The sequence below is a fragment of the Hemitrygon akajei genome, chromosome 3 (assembly GCF_048418815.1).
Source record: "Hemitrygon akajei chromosome 3, sHemAka1.3, whole genome shotgun sequence".
Taxonomy (NCBI): Eukaryota; Metazoa; Chordata; class Chondrichthyes; order Myliobatiformes; family Dasyatidae; genus Hemitrygon; species Hemitrygon akajei.
The window spans coordinates 34,998,507-35,023,096 of record NC_133126.1 but is presented as its reverse complement, the minus strand read 5'-3'; the positions used below and the strand labels follow the sequence as shown (position 1 = coordinate 35,023,096).

The window sequence follows — 24,590 nt, the reverse complement described above, 5'->3', positions numbered from 1 at the left end:
TTTAGGAAAGGTTCTAAGAATAAGCCAGGAAATTATAGGCCTGTGAGCCTGACTTCAGCAGTGGGAAAGTGTTTGACAGTATTGTTAGGGACTGGACATATTATTTGGATAGACAAGGACTAATTAGGGATAGTCAACATGGCTTTGTATGTGGTAAGTCATGCCTAACCAATCTTATAGATATTTTTGAGGCGGTTACCTGGAATGTTGATGAAGGCAAGGCAGTGGATATTGTCTATATTGACTTTAGCAAGATCCTTGATGGGGTTCTGCATGGGTGGTTGGTCAAGATGGGCCAGTTGCTCGGCATCCAAGATGGGATAGAAAATTGGATTAGACATCAGCTTCAGCCAGGAGTGGAAGTAGATGGTTGCCTCTCTGACTGGGGGCCTGTGACCAGTGGAGTGCCATTGTTGTTTGTCATCTGTATCTATGATCTGGATGATAATATGGCAAACTGGATCAGCAGATTTGCAGATGACACCAAGATTGGTGGTGTAGTGGACAGTGAGGAAGACTATCAAAGCTTGCAGCAGGATCTGGACCAGCTGGAAAAATGGGCTGAAAATGGTAGATGGAATTCAATGCAGACAAGAGTGAAGTGTTGCATATTTGGAGGACCTAGAGCAAGGAAAGATTTGATAGAGGTGTAAAGGGGAACATGAGGGGGAGCTTCTTCATGTAGAGGGTAGTGAGAGTGGAACAAGCTGCCAGTGCAAGTGGTAGATGTGAGTTTGATTTCAACATTTAAGAGTAGGTCGGATAGGTACATTGATGGGAGTGTGGCGTGGTGGAGATGCATCTCCCCCGAAGGTGTAAGGCCCTCCTTCCCTTTACCAGCCTGCAGGTCACCCTTGGGCAAAGCGTAGCACCTGTTGAGCCCTCCGATCAGGGTGTAGTGAAGCCAGGAGAGCAAGTGGTGGATCATCATATGAGCAGAGGGTGCCTATTACAAATCCTGGTTATGTGACCACTGATGCCAGGCAGACAATCTCTGAAGAGTATTGATAATAGCTGGGGTCACCCGTCTTGTAAAGACACTGCCCAGAAAAAGACAATGGCAAACCAGTTGCATCAAAAAATTTGTTGAGAACTATTGTAATCATGGAAAGATCATGATCACCTATGTCACCTGAAAGAACCAACGTGGGAGGGTTATGGTCCAGATGCAGGTTGATAAGACTAGGCAGATTAATGGTTTGGCATGGACTAGATGGGCCAAAGGGCCTGTTTCTGTGCTGTAATATCCTGTGACTCTCTACGAGGAGATTTGCTTAAATACTTGGATAGGACTTTATGTTGCTGCTAACACACTAATTGAACTAATTGTTCCCATCTGAAACTTGATTCAATTACCAAGTATGACTTTAAGATAAAAAAAGAACTCTCTCTGCATTGTATTGGAGAAATTATCCCATTTGTGGAAGGAGGCTATGCAAGAAAGTGTTTCAAATACTGAAGTATCAAAGAACTTTCATATTTCATATGTCTGAGTTAGTCATATACAACATTAAATGCGTTTGATTTGATTTGCATACAATGATTCACTTGTTATCATTTTTTATTAGCTAGGATTCTGTGGGAAATTTTCAATGTGAATAATTACAGGCTCCATGTAGGTTATTTGCAGTGCAATCAAAGTGCCCTCCAAGAGGGAATCTTGTCCCCCTGCTTAAGTGCAGGGTTCAGTGTTATAGCTTCGGTGTCTTCTGCACACAGTTAAGACTGCTTGGTAAAGGACAGTGTTTGTGAGTAAACTACAAATTCCATTTCGAGACTAAATTGATGTTGACTGCAGTCTATTTTAATGAGCTCCGGATGTCTGTACTCTGAATGGCACAGAAAGGAAAAGTGGTTGAATTAACTAGAATTGAGTTTCAATTTGACAATTACATTGCCCCCTTTGGTTATCAGAGCTGTCTGGGACTAGAAAATCACTCCACCTTTTATACAAAGTCCACACTGCACTGCACTTTGTCAATTTGCCCAGACCATTGGGTATTGGAGAAGGTTTCATTCCCGTTGGAAGTAAAAGATTTCCTTTTTCTCTTCAATTTAATTGACATGAAATATTTGACCAGATTTATTAGCGTTTTTCTTGTTGTCTTTCTGCAATGAAGTGTAATCATGCAGCATCAGTGATACATATTCCTTGCAACTGCTTATCTGCGGCCATCTACTGACTCTTCTCATTTGGAGGAACGAAATAGAGGAAAAAGACACCATGAGCTGAGTGGGAGATAATTGGGAAAGATGCTGAATTTGCCAACGACATTGTAAAAAGCAAATGCAGCCAGGTACTCAGCCAATTTTTTTTTTAAGTGTGAGAAAGATGTTGGCAGTGGCAAAGGTCAGCTGTGAAGTCTGAATGGTCTAATGCCCTTATGCACTGATGGTTAGGGGCAAGGTGCCTAACCATAATAAAGTTCAAAATAAAGTTATTTTAAAAGTACGTATATGTTACCAAATATTACACTGAGATTCATTTTCTTGTAGGTATCCTCAGTAGAATGAGTAAGTATAGTGCAATAGAATCAGTGAAAACTACACACAAAGAGTGACAAATATAAAAATATAGATAGGCAGATAAATAAATAAATGGTGCTGAGAACATGAGTTGCAGAGTCCTTGAACGTGAGTTGTTAGGTTGTGCTCGATCAGTTCAGTGTTGAGTAATCAGTTCAGTTCAGTAATAAGGAAAATACTGACAATGAAACATTGTGCCAAGTCAAGGAACTGTTGATGATAAATTAGACCGAAGTGCAGAAGGTGTAGTCAGTGATCCTGCTGTGGAATTCAGAAACATAGCTCCATCGTCCAGTTCACTCATTTGGTGAACTGAGGCTTAGGGTGATGGAAGAAATCCTGTCTAATGGATTCAAGAAGGTGCTGGAAATGTGATCTTACGTTACAGAATTGTGTTTCATACTTGACTTGCAGCAAAATTTCTTTGAACCCAGTGGTTGCACAGATAAGCCTGCACAGATAAATTGTCCAATTGTCAGTGGAGATTAAGAGGATCAGAGATTGAGGCATCTCCCACCCTTGACCGCAGAACTTCAGAATCAGGCTACCCTTCAGTAGCTGCCTGTTGACTGACAAACCACTGATGGACATGGAGGAATGAATCTTAGTCAAATAACATCTCCCAGCTGAGAAGATGTAATCCCAGTGAATGAACACGTATTCCAAAGAGGTCAAATAGAACACCTCATATCCTAGACAGTTTGGTTTGGAGATTAAGCCTGTCTATTTGTAGTGAATGGTAATTTGAGTGAATTTCCCAGCAACACCCTGAGATGAAAAACCAACCAGGTATTTAGTAAGATGCTTTTTTTTTGCCAGTCTTATCAGTGAATATCAGAAGAAAATGTCAAGTCTATCCAGAAAAAAAATGTATTTGTGCATACATGTAAATGTATTTTGGAACTTCAGTGATAACTGGAAGAAATAATAATAAGTGGAAATCTTGCTGTGCTTATTCTGGGTTCTCTGGTGCAGAGAATGGTTCAGCTTCTCACTGCGTCATAAGTCTTGTGTATTGTAGCCTTGTCCCATTTTCACCATGTTAACTCTTGGCTTGGGTGCAGAAATGTAGGTAGAGTATTTCTCCACTCTTACTCAAACAAAGCTCATATTCTGACCCCCACGGTCAAGCTCTGCACAACACAAACAATAGCAAAGTACCGAACATCCTGCTTTGCCTTTTTGCCCGATACGTCAGGCAGACCAGACCTGTTACAACTTCAGCAACCTACTTATGGTCTGAACTTTGAACACAAATTTTCCATATCCATGCCAGCATGTCTGCTGCTCAAACTCTTAATCATTCCCATGACATCCAACCACTCCAACGTCCTTCTCAATGGCATTCGAGCCTCTGCCTCTGTTCACAGTTAACATTATCTGTTTATGTTCTAACTTGACTCATTTCACCTTCTGTATCAATGGAAAGAAGTAGCTAGCCAACATTTTGGATCAAGGCCCTTCATCTGTACTGAAAGATGGAGGGAAGAGGTGGACCAAGAGAACAGGTGATAGGTGGATCCAGGTGATATACAGAGGGGAGAGTAGGAATGGCATCAGAAGCTGGGAACTGACAAAGGGCTGAGGGTGATGGAGGGTGGAGGAGGGGAATGAGTCATGGTGCTAAGGGGTCAGGTGGTTCAGGAGAGGGAGCTGTTGGCAGAAGGTGGGAAATTCAATATTCGTGATATCAGCTTGTAAACTGCCCAGACAATAAATGATGGGTTGTTCCGCTAATTTGTATTTAGCCTCAACATATCTTCTTTCACCTCCATCACCATACTTATTTCAACTCCCCACAGTCTCCATCTGTCTATCACGGACATGCTCCCCCCATCAGTTCTCCTCCCCACTGCTCTCCTCACCTTCCTTTAATTCCATGCTCCACCTTCCTCTTCTATCAGATTCCAACGTCTTCAGCCCTTTGTCACTCCCACATATCACTTTCCAACTTCTGACACCATTCCTACTCTCCTTCCCTCCTCTCACCTGGATCCTTCTACTGCCTGCCAGCTCTTGCTCCACGACATCTCGCTAAAGTGAATATCCAGCCCGCCACCTTTCAGTCTAGACGAAAGGTCTCAATCCAAGATGTCAACTGGCCATTTCTCTCCATAGATGCCGCCTGACCGACTGAGTTCCTCTGACATCTAGTGCATTGACCCAAATTCCCGCATCTGCAGTCTCCTATGACTCAATTCACCCTGTGTCTGCAAGTCACCGATTGAAGGAGTCTATTCAGAGATTTGATCCTACATCCCAACTTATGCAGCTGCAACATCTTAACTATCCTAAATCCAGCCACCAGTATTATAAATATCACCCTTGTGTTGCTGGGAATAATGTCTGCAATATTAATGTAGCCTTTCCTAAATGAAGCTTTTTAAAGCAGGATTCTTCTGAGTACACAGTATTCCTTCAGGGTAACAGTTGGTCTAGTGTTGGTTAAATATGAGTGGAATTCCACATATACATGCTGAAGTACAGTTTATCCTTTGTCGGTGAGATTCCAATCCTTTAAAATGGGGACTTTATGGTTGGCTTGTATTTCTCATAATAGGCTACGTATATTGGGTGGTGGACTAGTATATAAGCTGCCAATCTCGGCTGCAGGAGAGGATAAGGCGTCAGCATCAGACCTGCAATCAGTAAAAGATTGCAGAATAGTATTGATGTCTGTGGTAGAGGGGTACTGAGTCAATACACTCCTTTCTTTTACTTTCACATTGAATTTACTGTTCCTAATCAAATCCACAGATGCACCATTTCCACAATACCCATTTGCTCCCATTGCTCTTTTAAGACCTTGCCTCAGACTGTTTCTCTTTCTTGCTGCTCCCGTCTTCTGCTGGCACCTACCACCGCAGATGTAATCATAACCCACTCACTTGCGTAGCCATATGAATTATTATGGGGGGGAACTCCCATATATTTCAGATCAGAAGGTTTCCTTTGGTCACCTCGATTAATGGAACTCAAGGCAGAAACGGAATGGAAAGTGAAATAAAGTACTGTGTCATTTAACAAAATGTTATTTGGTAAGCTGGAATTAACACAGGGCACCAGGGTAGTGTAGCAGCTAGTGTAACACTTTACAGCTGGGGCACTGGAGTTCAGAGTTCAAATCCTGTGCCGCCTGTATGGAGTTTCTACATTCTCCCTGTGACCACGTGGGCTTCCTCTGGGTGCTCCAGTTTCCTCCCACAGAGCAAAGACGTACCAGTTAGTGGGTTAATTGGCCATTGTAAAATTGTCCTGTGATTAGGCTAGCGTTAAATGGGTGAGTTGCTGGACGGTACGGCTTGTTGGTCCAGAGGGGTCTGCTTCGCGCTCTATCTCTAAATAAGTAAATAAATATTGCAACGTATTTCAATTCAGTCTGGTTTTGGACTTGAAATTGACAGCTGATAAGTTACCCAAAGTAAAAATTTTTAATCTGAGTGGGCTAAAAATGCCAACTTACAATTCCCAAACAAGAAGCTAATGAAATATTTGCCCAGATACTTCATCCTAAGAAAGATCTCAAACTGTAACAGAAAAGTTATAACCAAGAAGCTAAACATGGTCTCAATTTCTTTACTATTACTGCCACCTTACTAGCTGCCTAATGTGACGTTCTGTTTGTGCAATGTCTTTGAATAAGGAAACACTGAAGTTTGTTAAAGTGAATAACTCCCAAAAAGAAAACTGACAACCCTCTAAAGGAGCGCTGGAAACCGCAAACCCAAATATAAGCTATGCACCACTTGTTGTAGTCTCAGCATTCAACCAAAGGCAGATATAAGTGTCTGCATGTTCCCAGCCAAAGGACAGTTATACCCAGCAGAATAAATGGAAGTAGGTACTTTGGAATCAGTTGCCCCGCAGTGCTTTAATAATCAAAACACTGAGAGCCCCCCAGTTGCTCAGGTGTATTCAGGTCTCCTGAAAGCCGACCTGAATCTCTATGGAGCAGCCTAAGGCTTAATGGCCAACTTTAACGTGGACCCTCCATGCATGACTGCAGCTGCATTATCTTTATGGAAATACTGCTCGTTTGACATAGTAATATTTAGTGAAATAAACCGCTGTTTACCAACTCCCTGCTTTTTCAGTTAGATTATTATTAGAAGTGTAAAGGAACTTTCTAAAATTTGAACATCAGTGTTTTATTTGAAAGCATGTTAGTTACTTCCTTCCGCAATAAAAAATAGTGGATCATTGTAAGTGCTGCAGGAATGTTTTACTGAATTTCACTAGAGTGCAGAATGGGTTCTTCTATTCACTGGCCAGTGCTGTTGCAATTCTTTGGAAGACAAATTCTGCTTTGATGTTCTTATGAATGTGACAGGGAGTGATGGAAGGTATAACCCTATCAGCTGCTTAAAGAAGTTGTATAAACCCAATTAGAAGAACTTGGCAAGTGTGGCTGTGATATGCTGGTTTCTGTGATGTCAGCATAGAGTAGCAAACGATCCCCTCATTAGTTACTCCGTGGTTGCTGCTTTCATCTGCTGTTTCGTTAGCTGACTGGCACAGCTGTGCTCCCTCTGCAAAGGTCAAGTGAGAATTCCCTGGCAGGCACAGAAGGCATATGACCAAAGTGTTTTCATAGTGCTGAAGTAAACAGAAGGCCCAGAGCATGATGAGTTTTAACCCTCATCCGTCCAGAGCACAGGGAGATGAATCAGAACTGGCTCCCTGATGGAGGGGTGGCAAGAAGCACACAGCTGCCAGAAGTGCGGGGAATGGTCTGCAGCCAGCTTTCTCCAATATCATGTCCCGGCTGTTGGGTATAAGTCACCGGAAAGAGGTCGGAGAAGAACTCCTTCTTTCCTCAGCACCGTAAGTAGGTTACAGGGACAAAACATGCACTGAAACAGGCATGGGCCAGGTTGTCCTGAACCAGCTTGATATCTTCCAGAGCATATGCACAATGCTGGATGGCCACAGATGACTCACTTATATTTTAATGATTGTGATGGAGCAATCAAACTGCCTTCCTCTGTATGGTTCAGCATAAAGAACCTGCATAGTTAAAATAATCCCACATATGTTGCAAAATATTTCAAAAAGGTAACGGGATGAGATAACAACGATGGAGAGTTAGACATCCCACCCGGCAAAGACTCATTTCAGGGAGGTAGCACCACCACCCCCCACTCCCCCCTGCAACTCCATATCCCCCCACCTCCCCCTCCAGTCGGTGTATGTATACAGGACATTTGATTATGAAAGAATGCAACAATTTATTTGATCACATATTGAAATTATTTACACGCACGCACGCACGCACACACACACGCACACACACACACACTCACGCACACACACACACACACTCACGCACACACACACACACACACACGCACGCACGCACGCACGCACACACACACACACACTCACGCACACACACACACACTCACGCACACACACACGCACACACACACACACACTCACGCGCACACACACACACGCACACACACACACACTCACGCACACACACACACACTCACGCACACACACACGCACACACACACACACTCACGCACACACACACACACACTCATGCACACACACGCACGCACGCACGCACACACACACACACACACACACACACACACACACACACACACACACACACACACACACACACACACACACATATATATTCCTTGTTGAGTATTTTGTTGGCAGTCTCAATGCTAATAGCTAAATGCTAATGCAAATAGCTTTGCTATTTCTTTTTCAAACTTTCCTTGTACTGTGACATGGCTTGCTTGGCAGATTTGAGCATTTTGCCAGAAGTTTAACCTCATAGCAGTCTATGTCAATGAATTTGCTATAATATAATTCACAATTATATTAAATTATCGTGGAGTCATTTTTTATTCTATTACAGCTTTAAGCAAGTCTACAGGGAGTTTGGCCTCATCAGGTAGGACATCAATAGAGTAGCTCATTAGCAGCTAGCCAGCTAGTTTAAATAACGCTAGCTATGCTAATGAATGAATGGCTCCTGTTAATATCACCTCAACATGTCTTTTACAGTCATTTAACCCACCATGGGCAATAGAAAAGTCACTGTTGCAAACAGTGCAGCGAGCAACACTGTCTCTCTCTCTTTCTCTCTCTCTCTCTCTTTCTTTCTCTCTCTCTCTCTCCCCCCCTCTCCCTCTCCCTCTGTCCCTCTCTCCCTCTCCCCCTCTCCCTCTCCCCCTCTCCCTCTCCCCCCCTCTCCCTCTCTTTCTCTTCCTCTCTCTCTCTCTCTCCCCGCCCCCCCCCCCACCTCGGTCTCAGAAAAATTGATTTCCGGGATATTGTATATAATTTGTGGGCGTCAGGGAGCTGCTATTAATATGCGGGAGACTCCCGGAACTTCTGGGAGCGGTGGGATGTCTGGGAGAGTCTGGCGTTAATGTGTATCTGATCTCTGTTAAGTATCCTTTATAGATCAATGTGGTTCCAAAATGTTCTGGATTTAAAATATCCATTCATCCATTTTGTCTCGGTGCTTACAGTTTGGATGGTGGAACCAGAGACAGGCCTTTGTGGTGACTGTCTTTCTCCACCTCCCATGATGGGCAGGTGGGAACGGGGCTTAACGTGTTTATAATGCAGATTCATGTGATTTGACCCCAGTATGTCCAGGTACACACGTTACACCAGATAAGAAAACAGGATACTTATTCAAAAATTAAAACCTAGTCCCTGCTGTGCATGTGGGATAACAGTCTGAAATTCATTGAACAAGCAGTGGAATTTATACTGCACTCTTGTCCAGGAATTAAAGTCAGCCCTTGTCTGGGTGTGATTGTCGGAAAAGTCTCAGGCTTCTTACTGAGGAAGCCAGCCCAGCCTAATTAGGAAATGTGGACTTGAGGTAAGCTTTCTGCTGTGCACTAGGTTGACCAGGGACTTACTGATCCCTTTTCATGATGAAAAGGGCCAAATGGCCTAATTCTGTCCCTGCTGTGTCTATAAAAAGTATTCAGCCCCCTCCCCCTTGGAAGTTTTCATGTTTTATGGTTTTACAACATTGAATCACTGTGGATTTCATTTGGCTTTTTAGACATTGATCAACAGAAAAAGTCTCTTTTGTGTCAAAGTGAAAATAGATCTCTACAAAGTGAGCTAAATTGATGAAGTTATCCCAAATGGCTCAAGAGTCTGATGGTTGAGGGGTAATAACTGTTCCTGAACCTGGTGGCGAGAGTCCTGAGGCTCCTGTACTTTCTTCATGATGGCACAGGAAAAAGAGAGCATGGCCTGGGTGGGGGAGGTCCTAATGGTGGATGTGACAGCGCTCTGTGTAGATGTGCTCAGTGATGGGGAAGGCTTTACCCATGATGGACTAGGCTGTATCCACTACTTTTTGTAGGCTTTTCTATTCAAGGGCATTGGCATTTACATACTGTGATATATATCCTCCACCACACATCTGTAGAAGTTTGTCAAAGCTTTAGATGCCATGCCGAATCTTCGCAAACTTCTATGGAAGTCAAGGTATTGCCATGATTTCTTCGTAATTACACATGAGCTGGGCCCAGGACAGGTCCCCTGAAATGATAACTCTGATGAATTTAAAGTTGCTGACCCTCTCCACCTCAGATCCCTGATGAGGACTGACACGTGGATCTCCAGTTTCTTCCTCTTGAAGTCAATAATCAGCTCCTTGATATTGCTGACATTGAGTAAGAGGTTGTTGTTGTGGCACCACTCAGCAGATTTTCAATCTCCCTCTCTTATGTTGATTTGTCACCACCTTTGATTTGGCCAATAACAACTGTGTTGTCAGCAAACTTAAATGTGGCATTGGAGCTGTGTTTAGCCTCACAGTCGTAAATGTAAAGTGAGTGGAGCAGGGGACTAAGCACACAGCCTTGTGGTGCACCTGGGCTGGTGTTGTTGTCAATCCGAACTGACTATGGTTTGCAAGAGAGGAAATCGAAGATACAATTGCACAAGGAGGTATTGAGGTTGGAGCTGATTAGGGAGCTTAAGGTAAAGTCATCCTTAGGAGGCAGTGATCACAATATGATTGAGTTCAACTTGAAATTTGATTGGGAGAAAGTGAAGTCCGACATAGCAGTATTTCAGTGGGGTGAAGGAAATTACAGTGGTATGAGAGAGGAGTTGGCCAAAGTAAATTGGAAGGAGCTGCTGGCAGGGATGACAGCAGAGCAGCAATGGCGTGAGTTTCTGGGAAAAACGAGGAAGGTACAGGACAGATATATTCCAAAAACAAAGAAATACTCAAATGGCAAAATAGTCCAACTGTGGCTCACAAGGGACGTCAAAGCTAATGTAAAAACAAAAGAGAGGGCAAAAATTAGAGGGAAGATAGAGCATTGGGAAGCTTTTAAAAACCTAGAGAGAACAAGTGAAAGAATCATTAGGAGGGAAAAGATGCAATATGAAAGCAAGCAAGCAAGCAAACAATATCAAAGTGGATTGTAAAAGCTTTTTCAAGTATGTAAAAAATAAAAGAGAGATGAGAGTGGATATAGGATAGCTATAAAATGAGGCTGGAGAAATAATAACGGGGGCCAAGGAAATGGCATATGGACTAAATGAGTATTTTGCATTAATCTTTACTGTGGAAGACACCAGCAGTGTGCCAGATGTTGAAGGGTGTGAAGCAAAAGAAGTGAGAGCAGTTACTATTACAAGGGGGAAGGTGCTGAAAAACTGAAAGTCCTAAGGGTACGTAAGTCACCCGGACCAGATGAACTGCACCCTAGGGTTCAGAGAGAGGTATTGGTAGTAATGATCCTTCAAAAATCATTGGACTCTGGCATGGTGCCAGGGGACTGGAAAATTGCAAATGTCACTCCACTCTTTAAGCAAGGAGGAAGACAGCAGAAAGGAAATTATAGACCTGTCAGCCTAACCTCAGTGGCTGGGAAGATGTTGGAGTCAATTGTTAAGGATGAGGTTATGGAGTACTTGGTGACACAGGACAAGATAGGACAAAGTCAGCATGGTTCCCTAAAGGGAAAATCTTGCCTGATGAACCTGTTGGAATTGTTTGAGAAGATTACATGTAGGATGGATAAAGGGGATGTAGTGGATGTTGTATATTTGGACTTTCAGAAGGCCTTCGACAAGATGCCACACATGAGGCTGCTTACCAAGTTAGGAGCTCATGGTATTACAGGAAAGTTACTGGCATGGTTAGAGCATTGGCTGATTGGTAGGAGGCTGGGAATGAAAGGATCCTTTTCTGGTTGGCTGCCAGTACATAGTGGTGTTCGGCGGGGTCAGTGTTGGGACCACTTTTTTTTATGCTGTATATCAATAATTTTGATCATTGAATATATGGCTTTGTTGCCAGTTTTCCAGATGATATGAAGATTTGTGGAGGGGCAGGTAGTGTTGAGGAAACATGTAGGCTGCAGACAGGTTAGGAGAATGGGCAAGAAAATGACAAATAAAATACAATGTTGGAAAATGAATAGTCATGAATTCTTGTAGTAGAAATAAATGTGCAGACTATTTTCTAAAAGGGGAGAAAATCCAAAAATTTGAGATGCAAAGGAACTTGGGAGTCCTTATGCAGAACACCTTAAAGGTTAACTTGCAAGTAGAGTTGGTGGTGAGGGAGGCAAATGCAATGTTAGCATTCATTTCAAGAGGTCTAGAGTACAAGAGCAGGTATGTGATGCTGAGGCTTTATAAGGTACTGGTGAGGCCTCACCTTGAGTATTGTTAACAGTTTTGGACTTCTCATCTAAGAAAAGACGTGCTGTCATTGGACAGGGTTCAGAGAAAGTTCACAAGGAAAATTCTAGATATGAAAGGGTTACCTATGAGGAACATTTGATAACTCTGGGTCTGTACTCACTGGAATTTGGAAGGATGAGGGGGGGGATCTCACTGGAACCTTTCGACTGTTGAAAGGTCTAGACAGAGTAGATGTGGAAAGGATGTTTCCCATGGTGGGGGAGTCTAGGACTAGAGGACACAGCCTCAGAATAGAGGGGCATCCATTTAAAACAGAGATGCGGAGAAGTTTCTTTAGCCAGAGGGTGATGAATTTGTGGAATTTATTACCACAGGCAGCTGTGGAGGCCAGGTCATTGGGTGTATTTAAGGCAGAGCTTGATAGGTTTTTGATTGGACATGGCATCAAAGGTTACGGGGAGAAGGCTGAGGAGGGGAAAAAAAGGATCAGCCATGATGGATGGCAGAGCAGACTTGATGGGCCAAATAGCCTAATTCTGCTCCTGTGCCTTATGGTCTTGTTTAAAGTGAGGCAATCCAGGACCCAATTGCACAAGGAGGTCTTGAGGCCAGGGTCATGAAGCTTATTGATTAGTTTTGAGGGGATGATAGTATTGAATGCTGAACCATAGTCAGCAATAAAGAACATCCTGATGTATGCACCTTTGCTGTCCGGATGTTCCAGGGGTGACTAAGATGGCATCTGCTGTGTACCTGTTGTGCCGGTAGGAAAATTGGAGCTGATCCAAGTTGTTTCTCAGACAGGTGTTGATGGGTTTCATCACCAAACTCTCAAAACACTTCATCACAGTGGAAAGAAGTGCTACCGGACGATAGTCGTGGAGGCAGGTTACCATTTTCTTCTTAGCCTGCTTGAAGCAGGTGGGTACCTCAGACTGCTAATGAAAGACATCAAAGATATCGCTGAACACTCCAGCCAGTTGATCAGTACTGCTCTTTAGTACTCGGCTAGGTATCCCATTGGGCCAGATGCTTTCTATGTGTTCACCCTCCTAAAGGACACTCTCAGGTCGGCTTCGGAGACTGAAATCACAGAGTCATCAGGGGCTGTGGGTGTTTGTGAAGGTCCCTCCATGTTATGTCCATCAAAGTGAGCATAGAAGGCATTGTGTTCATCTTGGAATGAAGCCCAGTTGTCAATGCATGGCAGACATTTTCTTGGAAGTTACGTCATAGTATCCCCAATTGAGGCACAATTGCAAACTTCTGAAATCCCTAATACCAACTTAGTGCCCCTGTTCCCATATTGATTCCAAATTCAATAAGTCATAACACTTGAAGGTCAAAGGTTATAGGAGGCATCTGTCCCTTCCTTACAATTAAAGCTGCATTGTTTCTTTTCAATAATTCCTTAATAAATGGATTATTTATTTAATTAATGTCCCAGTGAATTCTGTTTTTAGCCTTTTTTTAATAGAGTACTAAAACCCAGCACAAATGGTCTTTGGAAAGATAAATGCTCTGTGCAAAATGTTGATAACAATATATTATTACTTCCCAAAATAATATTCACCTACAAAGAACTTGATCAAAGCAACCTTTTTGTGAAAAATAATCAGAGTTGCACTTTAGGATGGTGACCATTTGTCAACAGTCAGAGTCCAAACCGAAGAGATCCTTTGAACAGCGTACAGGCCTTCATTAGCAGGGAGCATGGTTACAGACTGAGTGCTAAGAAGTTCTCGTGGAATGTGCTTAATGAAGCTTGCATCAGGATCATGTTGCCGCAACTTTCACAGCAGACATTGGTCAGTTGGTTTTAAATCTTGGTCAGTGACAACACTGTGGCTGGTCTATGACCCGTAGATCTCAACCGTGACTTGTTTAAAATTTACTTAAAAACCTTAACATTTTGAAATTTGATTTTTTTCAAATCACCAACTGCTGGCGAGGCAGAAGAAATTTCTGCAATTCTTCCAACCTCAGGGCATCCCAGTGCACAATACAGCCAAAGAGTTACTTTCTGAAGTGCTTTCACTGTTGTAATCTAGCTATGTAACAAAGAGAAATGAATCAAATGCTGGAGTAGCTTCTGACTCCAATGGTTTCAGGTAACATGTTAGATCTGGACATTTGTGTAGTGCAATCACACCCTCCCTTTCAGCCCAACCACCTGTAAAACTTTTGCTTTTATTGCTAAGGTAATAGGAAAAGAATACTTAGTTTCCCGAGTTGTTTGGCATCATATTTTAATAAAATAGAAATCATTGATAAATCCATCTTTAAAATGCAATGAAGCCACGAAGGAAGCTTTCATCTAAAACAATATTTCCCTCAGTTACTTGCATCATCAAGTCTTCAAATGTGTTGAATAATTTGTTGTATCTTTTAGACTAGTAGTGAGGCAATGGTGGGATTTGGTTGTAATATAGAGTGCCAAAATTTGTGCTTGTAATGTGGAAGGCTTGGTTATTGTTCAGTAGCTCATTGGAAGTAACAGAGTGAAGTGATCGATAAATGAGAGTAGGAAAGCGGATCGGTAGATAGCAACATCTGAAGTTCAGATTGAGTCAATGATCACTAGAATCTTTTTTAGATATAAACCTTGCTTTTTCAGTACTACAGATTCAGCTTGCACAGATGAAGAGCCAAATGGTGTGAATTTAAAATACAGATATTACTGGAAATATATGAGCATCCAATTAGCATCCAGGTGAAAAGCAGGCCAAAATTTGGTGTCTGAGCAGATCACAGCGATACACTATTATCTTTCGGGTGGAGACTGCACGAGAAAAGATCTTCTGATTTCTCAAGTCCAACTTGTTAATGACTAAGCAATGTTGATTCAGTAACGAAAAGGAGTAAAAATTGTCTTAATCTCGTATTTTCATTATCTTCACTTCTTCATTGTTAGATTGCTGAATTTTTTTTGGTTGCGCTTTTTCCCTTGCTGTGCTTGTTCTTGCAAATGTGTCCAGTACGTACGTAAATCAGAATCAGAATCAGGTTTAGTATCACTGGCAAATGTCGTGAAATTTGTTGTTTTGTGGCAGCAGTACATTGCAATACGTAATAAGAAGTATAAATTACAACAAGAAGTATATATATAAATTAATGCAAAAAGAGAGGAAGAATTCAGAGGAAGTGTTCATCGGTCAGCAGTTCATGTGAATTGCAAGCTGCGTGGACTATGAGATACTTGCCCTCAGATGGGAACTATTTTAAGGCAGAAATATGAAGCATTAAAGTCAACTAGGAAGAAGGATTTTCCATAATTCCTTATCAGGTGCAATTTTAATTACTTGCGCAATCTTTATGTAGAACTGAAAAGCAAGTTTGGATAAGTATGGCAGAGGCGAAGAACTGTAATTTTTCTACAACTGATTTGGTGGGAGAAAGCACATGAAATTATCACCTCATGGTTTCATTCCTACACCCTGATATGCTACTTCTGGCAGACAGTAATGACAGCGTTTTGAGCTGCGACTGTACTTGCAGAAGAAAGGCTTGTAAAGTAATATCTTTTGATGTATTCCATGTTTAGGATGTAGATTGGCTCCTTCCTCCCCACCTTCCCCAAGGAGAAACATGCTCTGACCCTGGTGAAGCCATTAAAGCTTCCTGGCAAGTAAGTCAGCTAATGGAAGTTTGACTGGGCAAACTAGATGAAGACTGTTTTTCCTTAGTAAATGTTAGATTTTCTTTTTTTAGTAGTCAGAGTTCAAACATTTAGTATGAAAGCAAATTAGTTGAACATTTTTTCTTGCATTTAGCATGGAAACGTTCTGTTTTTGTTGGCTAATGCTTCCTATTCAACTAATTCTTGTCTGTCTTCAATTATTAACCTTTTTGCAGATTTGTTGAGCACTGCACAATAGGCCCTTGTTTTGTCCAATACCATATTTTTTTGGCATACTAGTCTGGGCTTCAAGAGAAAACCATACCTATTAGAACAGTTTCTGCCTACCACTATCCGCTGGAAAAATATTCACGATTTTGTAGGCGAGGTTAACTTTAGGAACATGTGGTATGTGCACTCTTGTCATTGACCTTGCTTCTTCGCCCCAGGGTTGCTGGCAATCACAAATCCAAAGGGAAAAGGTCATTTCCATGAATACATAACGTTTCTAATGTCTACCTCGACCTCAATAATTAGATAGATTCAAAACTGCAAAAGGAAGATTCCCTTTATATATAGATTTCCTTTAAGTAGGTATTTAAAATTTCCAAATTAGGAATACTTTAATACACAAAGGTATTGCAGCTGTAATACTTGCTTTCAGTCCTTGAATTGGAATATTGGCTTGCCCTGTCCTAGTGTGAGGTCTGCAAATGAATTTGGAAAGGATCCGTCCCTGGATTTACTGACCTCATGTCTTATTGTCCCTAATTGAAGTCTTGTCATTTTGGTTATTATCTTTAAAATGGCAATGACTGCCCCTGGCACCTTCACCATAGTGTGAGATTAGAGTTAACAAGAATATAATAAAAGTTAATTTTCTGGGGTCTAGTTATTTTCTCCAAATGGACTATTATGTTGCAGAGATTTTGGAGAGAAAATATGTTGTTTTGTACAGATTCACTTTCTTATAGTCTGGACACTCCTCCGGAACTCTTACTACAATGATGTTGGAAAATGTAATGATTTCGCCATCTACTGTTCCAAGTTTGTATCTGTCTTTATGTAAAAATTAATGCAATTAGCCCTACTATAATGAGCTCGTTAATTCTTAAAAGGCCAGGTAATTATTTCATGACACTTGTTTAAATATAGTCATTTCTTTGCGTGTGCAAAAGTTCGCATCGCCAGGGTAGGAACCAACTATTCCCTTGATGAACTGGAGTAGGGTTCCCAACCTTTCTCATGCCATGGACCTCAGGTAGGGAGCCGCTGAACTAGAGTTATTTCTTGATCTTCTTTTTATTTTACAGAGAGGTGGTGGTTATATGTAAGAAGCCGCCAGAGGAGCTGGTAGAGACAGGTATAATTACAATGTTTAAAAGGCATTTGGTTCTTGGATAGGAAAGAAGTGAATAGATATTTGAATGGGATTAGCACAGGAGCCAAAGGGCCTATTTTCTTTGCTGTAAACCTCTATTGCTCTGTACTTTACCACAGCAAGCATTTTCATTCTCAGCTATTTTCTAACCCTTTTGTACATGTTTTGTGTTGTAATATTTACAAGCAAGCCTCATTAGGTGGTGTACATTAACAAAGACACAACGGCTTTAGTAGTCAAGCATGGACACTTGAATACCTGACTCCTAGCGCGGCTCCCAATTCCTCTGGCAGTTGAGAAGAGACACCGTAAGGAGAGAAACAGAAAGAAACCAAACGACAAAGCTGCTTCTGCACACCGTGGGATGCAGCTTATACAACATCTGTCAATGTGTGGGCGCAGGTCGAAGTTAACACATGTTATTCATGTTGTAACTTTGACTTTGGCTTTGAAGTTGATTTTCCTGCTAAAAGTAGGCTAAATTCAACTTCAATTTGATAAATTTGTGTGAATGAAATCACCAGTATCTCAGACGTCTGGCTGGGTGCATGTACCGTAAGATGTAGACAATGCGGCTGAGAGCAGTTTCTATTTCAACATTACCAAGTTGAGCTCAAATCTTACTCTATATACTCCCTGCCATTCCTTATCTAAAAAAAAAGGGTAAGTTCAAATATAATTTTTTGTTTTAAAATTAACATTTGGGATGTTGGTTGTCTGTCATATCCAACAACGACAGGTCTCTGTGCGGGAGAGTTTTTAACATGGAAAGGCTGTTGCACTGGGCAGTTGCACTCTCTCAACCTCGGACGTCTGTGTCCAGTGTACGAGTGGACATCACAAGCTGGGGTCTTCCTTGGTTACAGTGGATGGCCATGCCTTCTTCTGAGCCGCATCATGCCCTTTGCTCTCTACAGAGCACTGCAGAACCGTCTTCCTGGCCCTTGGATCTGACTGTTGATCTCAGGCAGCCCGTCCACCGGAGCTGATTTCACGTGCTAGGACGGACATGTCACTATCTCTCCAGGACATGAGGTCCATCGGCTACCCTTGGTTGGTATCGTCGCATGCCAACAATTACTTGGAGCTACAGGTGAGAGCATAGTGTCCGGTGGGGACCAAAGGTGAGTGAGCTGCCCCAGAATGGACAATGACAAGCCCCTTCAAGAGGTGCTGCCCCTCCCTGGACACTCCATACTCCTATGTTGGGGGAAAAAAAGGCAAATCTAAAAATTGAAAAAAAAATAGATGATATTGAATTTTTAAGTGTATCTCCAAAACTTACTGAGACTAATGAGTGAACTTCAGCAGATTTTCCTGCAGTGATTTTGGGTGGAGTTTCGGCAGGGCTTCCACTGCGGGAGACTATCCCTGTGTGCGAAGTCTTGTATCCATTTCACCAGTTTCTTGAAGCAGGTTGTTCTATTGTTTTTGTATCTGCTTTGATCGTACTTTCATACTGCTGATTTTGGCATTGTAGAAGTTGCTAGAATTGAGAAGCAAAGTTTTTGCTTTGTAACCATGGATACTGAATAAGGCAAATCGAACTCTGTGCAGCCTGAATTCTAGCAAGTTCTTTGAAGTAGGCTTCTTTAAAGATCTGACAGGCCTTTGAACTGACTTTTGCATTGCCTTAGCCACCGACAAGTAGTTACCTGTCTCACCCCACCACATCCTACACAAAGTGGGGCCTGAAGTGCAACTGTCCAGGGGAAAGCAAGAGGCCCTTCGCCTAAACATGCAGGGAGAGATGAATCAAATCGATTGGCCTACTGAGATATATCTCGAAATACCTTCTCATACAGAAGCCAGTCGCTCAGACACTCAGCATCTTTAAAGCATTACTTAATGAACTACTTACAGGAGGTAATTGATGCCTGCCTGACTGAATAACAGTAAGCTAATTCCCTAAGATATTCCCAACAAACCTCAAATGGAGATTCTAATAGTTATTTTATTGAAATGTGAGCTGTGCCTTTATTGAAGTGCGATTGCTTATGCGTCAGTTACTATTGTTATGTTTGGACCTAGAGCGCCCTCTACAGGATACAGTGTGTGTACATGCCCACAGGTCTTGGGAGACCAGGAGATGATTTTTTTTTGCTTGGAAGTGAGGTCATTTTGATATGGGGGCGAGAAGGTTGCGCAGGATATTTTTTTTTAAAATATTTTGATTGCCCTTATCAGTGCTGCCCTCAGAAGCCACTGTGAGCTGCATTTGCCACGTGACATCTTGCTGAATGCCGTACTATGTTAATGCATGGTTTCTGCTAACTTACACTGGGTTTTGGTGCTGTTTAAGTAACTTCACTTACGTTTGCCTTATGAGGATAGTAAAACAGAAGTCATTGATTGTAATAATACCTAATGAAGATTTCTTGCATCTTAATTTAAATATTGGATTAATCTGAGGCTGTTTGGGGGCTTAGTTATAAACTATTTCCTTTAACAAGGTCTGTTGTGGGGTGTAGGTTATTGAAATTACTTCATCATGCTACCTTTAATTCAAAGTTCAAAGTAAATTTATTATCAAAGTACATATATGAATCCCTGAGATTCATTAACTTGCAGGCATTCACAGCAGAACAAAGAAATGCAACAGCATCAATGAAAAATTACACACAAACACAGACTGAAAAGCAACTAATGTGCAAAACTGTGCAAATACCAAAACAATAATAATAAATAAATATGTAAATAAAAAACACTGAGAACACGAGTCATAGAGTCCTCGAAAGTGAGCTATGAAATCTAGTAAGCACATCCTAAAGTAATTTGCTAATAGTTAACTTTAAAGTTATTAAGTATAAATTGCAAGAAGAATCTAATGCATGCACTGGAAAGAACAATTCCCTGGGTCTGGTATGTTGCCATGTCTTCTACGTCTTTGCTTCTAATGCTTGTGTTACTGTAGGTCTTGACCTTTGCAACAGACTGATGCCACCATGCTCGATCCAGGAAGCAGAAAGCCAGAGGTAAGACAGAAGGAAATATATAAAGACATGAGAAAGAAAGACAAAATATTCCTAATTAAATATTGCTTTCCTAAACATAGATTGCAAAGTGCCCGATTGCATCTCTGCAAATAAAACGCTCTTATTTAAAACACCTGGCTGGGAGTCTGGACACCCCAAGGAGAGCAGAGTCAGAGGTCAGGGTTAACACTGATCTCCATGGAGCTTTGAAGCTGATGTTTTACTGATTATATGTCTCAATACTTGTGGGGCATGGAGTAATAACTGGAACACAGAGGCACCTATTTGTAATCTGCAGTTTTATGAGCCCTCGGAGTTCTTCTTTGAAGCAAGGATCAGGCAAAAAAAGGCACTTATTTTAATCTGTGGCACCAGCCACGATAAATCACATCAATATTTCCATCTTTGTGTGTGCAGATTTTGCTCGCGGATTCATCCTGTCTGAGAGACCGTGTCTGCACTCTGCTGAAGAGCTTGTTTCTGACACTCATTGCTCATTTGTAGGGTTTGGTTTTGTTCACTTGTGTCTGGAATGTTATCATCCCGTCTACACAGCAGCCAGCACCTGAATCAGTAACCGCAACATGACACCCAGATGCTTGTGGTAAAACAGGGCCTGCGGGATTCCCAATGGGACCAGGTTCTTTTCTGTATAGGATGAGACAAAGCATTAGCACTTAAAGATGCAACCCCTCCCTCCACCCATGTCCACCCTCCTGTCCCATGACAGCCACTCTCTGTTTCCATCAAACTCTCTTGTAGTCTTTCTATTATTCATTTGCTCTCTCCCTCACACACATGCAGATATATATACACACACACACACACACACATGCTCTACACACAAATGCAGATATTCATACATGCGCTGAGATACACACACACACACACACACAAACAGTTGCACAAGTGCAAATTTTCACAGAGGCTTTTACACATGTGTACAGATGTTCACACATACATGCATATATTCTGAGGTGCTGAGACATGCATGCAAATTTTCACACACACACACACACACACACACACACTCTGACAAACATGCAGATATTCAAGTGGTTCCATTTAATATCAGAGAATGTATATACGGTAGTATACAGCCTGAAATTCTTACTCTGCAAACATCCATGAAACAGGAAAAAAACAAAGAATTAATGTCAGAAGCATTAGAACCCCGAAGACCCCCTCCCCATCCAATGCACAAGCGAGCAGCAAAAGTGTCCGTGTATTCATGAATACACAAACACACGTCAAGCTTCCAGAGGATTTTAAGGGCTAGTGTCTTTTTCTCATTGCTATACAGAAAAGGCCACTTGAATGTCTTCTGCATTTTTATTTAGGCAAGGTAAGTCACGGTCAGGGTCGACGATGGATGTTGCATCCTAGCTGTCTAGATAAGCAAGCCTGGGCAGTACGATATGGAGAACAAGCTGTTGCCCATGTAGCAAGCTCCCCCTCTCCACATATCTGATGAACCCAAAGAAATGTCTCCAGTTTGGCACCAGCAGCATTGCAAGAGTTGCCCATTGGTGTTGAACTCAACATAGGACTGCCTTAGGCAGCTCCAAATTTTTCCCTTGGGGTTTACTCCCAAAACCATGAGTGGGTGTAGCCCCAAGGCAGTGGAGGTTTGAGATCAGAGTTTTCCTTCTCCGAGATGAGCTGAGTAACCTGCCTTTGCCCCTTTCTCCTGTCAGTGTAAACAGTTCCACCTGGCTTAGTAGCTAAGCCACACAGGAAGGCCAGGAGTTGGACTTGGTTGTCAGAGGCTATTTGAGGTGCAGGCCACTGGGGGCATTTGATTGGTAGTGGGAGCTTGTCCCCATTACCATCCCTCTCTATGACAACCTTGGCAACCATTATTTAGGCAAAGGGATAGTGGATGGAGAGAGACTGCCTGCAACTCTGCTCAGATAAAGAGTTGCTGTAATGTCATTGCTCAGAAGCGTAGTTGGCCATTTATGGACTTTATGTGGTTGGGTTTGGAGGCTCAGTCATTCCTCTGACTATTGGGAGATGGGTGGCCCCCTCTATTTGTTCTCCTCTTATACTGGTAGAAGATACTCCAAAGTGATGGTGATGTCAACAGAGTAGTCTCCTGCATGAACAGAGAAATGCTGAAGCAGATTGCTGTCCTTGAAGAGCAGAGACGTGCTGGTTGGGAATTGTTGTCTCTTCTGCAGAAACAGAGACATTCCTTGCCCCATCTCCTGCTACGTACATACCGCTCTTCATGGTGGGTAGAGTCCTTGCTCAGACAGTGCAGGATCAGGCAGGATCATAGTCGGCCTCTGTCGAGTGGGTCAGCACTGGGTGTGAAGGCGAAGTGGCTCAGAGCCAGCAGATCAATTTCTAACCAGACCTCTAGATGTTGTCGACGGCCCTGGGACCACAAAACGCGCATATCAAGTGGTTAAAATCCTGCATAAACTCAGGTGAAATTGTAATAATTTTCAATTTTAGTATGATTGGAGTTCTTTTGTGGCTAGGGATGTTTCTGAATGCGTGATCATTACTGAAGTCTATGTTCATCTGGAGCAAGCTGTGTGCTTCATTGTTCAGAGATAAGAGATGCTGGTGAAGCAGCTGCTGGTTATGCTGTTGATCTTGCCTCATTCCAAAGATGTGGGCGTGCTGTGTTGGCACCGGAAGCTAGTGACAATTGTGGGCTTCCCGACACAATCCTCCTGCTTTGGTTTGATGAAAGCAATGCACGTTTCAATGTACGTGTGACAAATAAACCTAATCTTTGGCTAATCTTTATCTCTTTTGTTCTGCCATACCCTGGCCTACAAAGGTTGTTAACGGAGTGTTGCCCGAGGAATCTTCACAGAGGCATCTATTGAGTGAGCTTGTCAGCAGGTAATCAGTGTATATTTCACCCTGCTGTGATTTCTGCACTCCCTCTCACAGATGTCGCAATCTGCAGAATATGTCTTCAATTAGCAGTAAAAGCATGATGTTCTCCTCGCTCCACTGATCCTCTTCCGTGAAGACCCTATTCTGCAGTCTTCTGTTTTACTAGATGCCACTCGCTAATGGTAGGAAATACAGTGCCTTGAGAAAAATATTCAGCCCCCACAACTAATTTTACATTTTACTGTCTCATTTTCTAAATTTAAAATATACTGAAGTAGGATTTTTGAGCTGATCAATAAAACATTGGGCATCACGTCAAATGAAAAGGAAAAATCCAAAACCTGTCAACAACTTGCTAAACATTATAAAACAAGATTGTGAAGCTGAAGAAGTATCCATCCTGCAATGTTTTTGTCGTGTATGTGGACTTTCTTCAATAGCAATATATCACCTTATCAACTCACCCAGTTTGTTGATGTAGATCATTGGAGGATCACCAGTTTTCAATGAATTCATAAGAATACTGTAAATGGAACCTCTCTCTGTAATGTCTAACAGTGTGGTAGATTTTCCACAGGCCAAACCAAAATAAAGGCGAAAGAGCATTGAAGAAAGTTAGGGAAATGCTAATAGAGAAGCACAAATCTGAGGAAGGGTGCAAGACCATCTCAAAGGCACTGAGCATAAGAAAGTGAAAACAATATGAAACCACAGCCACACTGCCAAGGTCAGACCGCCGGAAAAGTTAGGGCACTTGTAAAAGAGGCTACTACGATGTCAGCAGTCACTCTGAGTGAGCTGCAGAAATCAGGGGCTGCAACTGGAGATGAAGTTCATGGCTCCACAATCTCTAAAAATGCACAAAAAGTGGTATTTGAGGAGGAATGGTAAGGAAGAAGCCCTGAATTAAAAAAAGCATATTCTTGCCAATAAAGTCTTTGTGAAGCATGCGTAAAAGATGTGGAAGAAGGCTGAAATGAGACTGAAGGGGAACTTCTTGGCCTCAACACTAAGTTGTGGCATAAATCTAATACTAGGTAACACCATCCCTACTGTAAAGTTTGGTGGAGGTAGCATCATGCTATGGGGATGCTTTTCAGCAGCAGGGACTAGAAATCTGGTCAGGATTTATGGGAAGATGAATGCTGCTAAATACAGAGAGATCTGGATTAAAAACTTGCTAGCCTCTGCCAGAAAGCTTAAACTAGGGAGGAAGTCTGTCTTTCAGCAGTACAATGACCCAAAGGACTCTGACAGAGCAACCATGGAGTGGCCTCAAATGAAGAAAATTGATTGTCTTTGAGTGGCCCAGCCAGAGTCCTGTCCTTAACCTGAGCGAACATCTCTGGCAAGACCTCAAGATTGCTATCCACTGCCATTCCCCAACTAACCTGGCACAGTATGAGAAATTTTACAAGGAGGAATGGGCAAATCTTGCTCTATCACATTGTGCAGAGCTAGTGGAGACTTATCCAAAAAGATACTGGCTGTAATAACTGCAAAAGGTGACTCAACTAAGCACTGAGCAAAGTGGTGATGAATACATTTCAACTGATGACATTTC

At 42.2% G+C, this 24,590-nt stretch overlaps 1 protein-coding gene across 2 annotated transcripts in view; it reads left to right on the top strand.

The window, feature by feature from the left end:
• Window positions 1-24,590, top strand: part of prkcha (protein kinase C, eta, a) — a 402,904-nt gene that overhangs the window by 94,718 nt on the left and 283,596 nt on the right. The window contains exon 1 of one of the 2 annotated variants that reach the window (XM_073039533.1): window positions 7,234-7,350. The exons of the other annotated variant lie outside the window; for it this stretch is intronic. The gene's annotated coding sequence lies outside the window, so the exon portion shown is untranslated. Of the gene's footprint in view, window positions 1-7,233; window positions 7,351-24,590 lie in introns of those variants that run through there. 2 annotated transcript variants of the gene reach the window in all.